At 47.4% G+C, this 4,866-nt stretch overlaps 1 pseudogene; it reads right to left on the minus strand.

The window, feature by feature from the left end:
* Positions 1 to 1,281: 1,281 nt before the first annotated feature.
* On the minus strand, positions 1,282 to 3,023 carry LOC138146750 (condensin-2 complex subunit H2 pseudogene; annotated as a pseudogene).
* Between the last annotated feature and the right edge of the window lie 1,843 nt (positions 3,024 to 4,866).

Consider the following 4,866-nt stretch of genomic DNA (forward strand, 5'->3'; position numbering starts at 1 on the left):
AGTCAAATTCTATCCTAAGTTGTTTGAGCCAGGTATTGCTGAAGGGCACCTGAGGTTAGGGAAGGGACACTCCTTTGTTCTTGTTTTTCTGACTATCTCTCAGGTGGTAGGACGCTTTTGCCTTGTGGGGCACTGGGGTGACATCACAGCTTCTGGGAATACAGTAATTTAAGTAGCATACCCTCCACTGGCTGCAAGAATAGGCAATCCATGGACTGAATGAATCAGAAGGACAAGATTCTAAGGATCATGCATGTCTTTTAGGGTACACATTATTTTTTTCTGGTTGACCAGATACTGTGATGCTCTTCACATAGCACTCACCATGGGAGTCAGAAATAAATGGATTGGTTGTACAAACACAACAAACTGGAAGGACCTGAATGGAATAAAAGTGAAAACTTCTCAGGTAACATTCCAGAAATCTGAATAGAATTGTAATAAAGTACCAAAGACATAGTAAGCTGGTCTGGGACCCTTGCCTTGATTCCCTGGTCAGAAGTTGAAGTTTTTGCTAAGTTTAGCTAAGTATAGGAGGGGAAAGCACAGACTCTGCAAATCTAACCACAGGCCCAAATGTTCCAGATGTGTTTCCACTGACCACCATTTGACCTGTACAACTATAAAATTGGAGCTCCTATTGCAGAACTCCAGGCAGGTCACCATGTCCTAAAATTTCCATGATTCATAAAATATTGTCTGCTTTCATATCTAAGTTGATACTGATGATATATTTGGATGTTTTTATGTCCACTAGATAAGTACAGGCTGCTTTTTTATATTACCGACATTTCAACTGCAAACGCTTAAAAGGAACAGGGCAAAGTGGAGGGAGGAGGAGGAAATGGGTGGTCTTTTGGGTATATAACCAAGCTTTGCATTTTGTATTTTGCCTCTCCTACCAGACTGCCTCTAGTAGAGAGACTGCCCTTCTTGCAAGAAGAAATAAATGAATCCTTCTTGTCTCTACTTGGAAATATCTCTGCTTATTTTATTTTGGCCAAGGGTCGTCTTGTCCCACACAGACCCATATAGATCTGGACTAGGGCTGAGGGTGGGGGTAGCGGCCACACTGACCTCTGTGGCCATGGGCTCTAGTCGTGGTGTGAGGAAGGGCGTGCTCCCAAATCCCCTGGCACCTGACAGGAGGCAAAGCCACCCCTGCTTCAGGGTTGCTGAGGGAGGGTGGGCACCAAATTTTGGAGAAAACGGGAAAAAAAAAAAACATCTATAAGGGGGAGCCCAGTCACACACACAAAATCAAGCAGCTACCCCCCACAATCAGGGCAGGGCCATGGAGGGGGGCCATGTAAGTCTGGAAATGCTCATGGACGTGCTGGCAGGTGAGGAACCTAAGGGACATGGTGTCCACAGCCGCGGCCAGCCCAGAGCGGCACACCTCGAAAGCGGGCTTGCCAGCCACCACATCCGCAAAGGGACAGCACTCATTGAGCTGCTGAAAACTGGCCACCACTTGGTCCCCAAAGGGCCGCGTTCCTCCTGTTCCTGGAGCAGGGGCCCAATGGTGTCCTCCCAGTTCCGGACGCGCTGAGATAGCTCTGTCTCACGTGCATCCTTCTGAGAGTTGGCAATAAATAATTCCACATTTTTCTGGGCCAAGTCCTCGTAGCTCAGCGGAGCCATGGCCTCTGGCTCTGCAACACCCTCCAGCGGCTCCTTCGGCTCTGCATCCTCAAGCTCCAGGAAGCTGTCTCCTCCTTCTCCTTCGTGCTCTGGGGAATCCTCCGTTCGCTCCTCTTCCAGGGCCCGCAGTCCTTCCTGGGCCTTGGGAAGATTCTGCTCCGCTCTCTCTCCCCTCCGCAGCTTCTGAAGGGCGTTCACCTGTTCCTTGACATGCTTCCGGTAGAGCGATTCCAGGTCCGCAAATGTGGGGACTCTGTGCCGAGATTTCTGGGAGCTACCACAGCCACTATAAGCAGCCAGGTACCACTCATGAAACCCCTGGAGTCTGGAAGAGGTCTTCCTTTTTCGTTTGCCAGACTTGTTTCCTCCAAATGCTGTGGCAGAGTAAGGGCTACCTTTCTTGAAGGGCTTAACCTCCAGGGAGTCAAAGAGGACCAGGCTCTGCCAGGCATCCGGGGGCTCCTTTTGGTGGCATGAGGGGCAGGGGCTGGTGGCTGGGGTTCTGTCCCGGAGCACGTACCTCGATTCCAGGACACCCTGCTGCTCGCCCCCCTGCTCTGGGGGCTTTGGAGAGGCCTCAGGGGCTTCTGGGAAAGAAGCAGGTCTCCTCCCAGCTCTTCCTCACCTCAGGTAGTGCTGCCTTTGGCTTCTTACCTTTCTCCTGGGAGAAGCTGAGCACTGCTGCTGGGGACATGAAGACAGAGATGTCCTCAGGTCTCTTGGCATCTTGGTGGGTCCTCGGCAGTATCTGCTGCATTGGGGACAGGCCTCCTGGCTCCAGCAAGAAGGCCCTGCTGGGGTTGGGGTGGGAGGTGTTCATTCTGAAATCCTTGCGGCTAGCCAGGACCCCGCCTTGGCGGCTATAGAGTGCACAGCTCTTCTCCTCCTCGTCAGGGGGCACCAGGGCGATGAGCAACAAGGGAATGAGAGACACTGCATGGGGAGACTGGTCATTCCTCAGGTCTGTGTTTGCCCGCGAGTCTAGGAGGTCAAGGAGTGACAGAAACTCCTCCCTGGGTTCCGGGCGAGTTCCGCAGCTGCTGTCAGCACTATGACCATCAGGCTGCACAGATGCGGCCTGTTTGTTCCGCTTTTCGCCTGAGATGAAATCCAGAGCCTGGTAGACCAGCGAGTAGAGGTACTCCACCTTCTTACTATTGACACAGGCAGACCCCTGGATCAGCAACTCAGCCTCAATGAAGTTCATGGTGGTTTTGTCTTCATCAAAAAAAAATTCAGATCTGGTCCAGCTCCTCCAGGTATTCGTCCAGCTGCGCTGCTATATCCACATCCCAGCTCTTGGTGCAATCTTGGATGGGCAGCAGTAGGTGAGCAAAGTGCCTCTCGAGGACCTCCATGGTCGAGCAGGATGCCGGGGCTCCCGCTCTGGGCTCCGCTTTGTGCTCAGGCCACAGTACAGGCCCCATTTTTTCGTTTCCCCCTAGGGTACACATTATGAAAAGTACACTAGTGCCAAAGGATCACATAAACATTGTATATACCTTACGATTTGTGTGACTGAGGTGGAATGAAGTCCATCAGTGCTCATGGGAAATGAGTAAATTGGGGAACTTGAAAATTAGGGGTTTTGAGGAAGTACCTGTATGTATCTTGAAGTTCTGTAGTATGAGGGAAGGAGTTAAGGTGGAGTGAAGTGAAAAGAAAGCATAAGCCTCATACTGAACTGAGAAAAGGATGGATGGGAGTATCCTGGGGGTCAGTTGATAACAACTACAAAAATCTTGTTTGGGCACTATTTTTCTGACTTTGGATTTAGTTATTTTCATTTCAAAACTGGGTAACCAAGATATATGTTTTCTTTTTTTGTTGCTTTCTCTTTTCTTATTGCATCTACCAATGTGAGGAAGAGCATGAGGCTTTATTCAGATAGCATTAACAATGGGAATCGTCATTTTGAAGTGTCTGAAGGATGTCCATTTTTGCAAAGATCTTGTCTAAGAAATTAGAATTCATTTTCTGTTAAAATTAAAGCATTTGTTTTGAAAACATGGTTCTACCTAGAAGGAATTAATCCCAACCATATAGTAGAAATTATTGCCTTAATTCTGACTCCTGTAAATTTGCTATCAATTTTTAATTTGTAAAGACATTAGAGGAAGGCCTATTGTAGTTGACAGAGTACTAGATTCATATTCAAAGGATTTGTATTTGAATCTCAGCTCTGCAATTGATCACTTTTATGACTCCAGGAAAATCATCTCTCCTCTCTACCTCCTGTATAAATGAGGGGATAAAACCCAATAACCAAAAATGACTTTTTTAGATAATTCTAAATCCTAGAATCCAGAGAAAAACCTTCCTTGTTGCACTGTTTCTTAGGGTCAGGAATTTAGAAATGAAAATAATATGAATGTTGACATTTGTCTTAGATTAATCTAGGTTAAGGACGGGAGAGGAGTTGGAAATGGAAGAAAATTCTGTATAATTTTTTAATTCCATTGAACTGAATATATTAGAGAATAGCAAGATAAAGCAAACAATCTAGCCTTCTACTGGTGAAATGGCAACTTTTTTTTTTTTTTAAGCAATCGGGTTAAGTAACTTGCTCAAGGTTACCTAGCCAGTTATTTCTGGCTGTGGTGCTGAGTGTCTGAGGCCGGGATTTGATCTCCAGGTCATCCCAGCACTGGAGCCGGTGCTCTTACTCGCTGAGCCACTTGGTCTCCCCTGCAATTAACTTTTATGACCCCTAGCTTTATTTTATCATTGAGGAAACTGAGGCAGCATAGTAAAGCTCTATACAGTTGGGAAACTTTTTGCTGCTGACTGTGAGTCCTAAGAAGATGTCAAAATTACAAAGCTAAGGGGAGTCCTTTATTTATTTTTTTGCTTTTTGGAGGGCAATTGGGGTTAAGTAACTTGCCCAAAGTCACAGGGCTAGTAAGTGTGTCAAGGGTCTGCCGAAATTGAACTCAGGTTCTCCTTACTCCAGGGGCGGTGCTCTATTCACTGAGCCACCTACCCCCCCCCCACCCCCAGCCAAGTCCTTTAACATTTCTATCACATCTTTATGGGATATTGCAGCTCCAAGTACTGTAGAGAACCACAGGTCAGTGGGACTCTGACCCTGATGGCTGAATAAACCCTCTCAACTGAAGAGCCTGCTATGGGGCCTGGACCAATTCCTCATCCCCCAAGAAGAAGCTCAAACATATGTGTGTGTGTGTGTGTGTGTGTGTGTGTGTGTGTGTGTGTGTGTGT

Source organism: Petaurus breviceps, unplaced genomic scaffold (genome assembly GCF_028583685.1).
Source record: "Petaurus breviceps papuanus isolate PSGF00001 unplaced genomic scaffold, PetGlider_PUasm1.0 90769, whole genome shotgun sequence".
In the NCBI taxonomy this organism is placed as follows: Eukaryota; Metazoa; Chordata; class Mammalia; order Diprotodontia; family Petauridae; genus Petaurus; species Petaurus breviceps.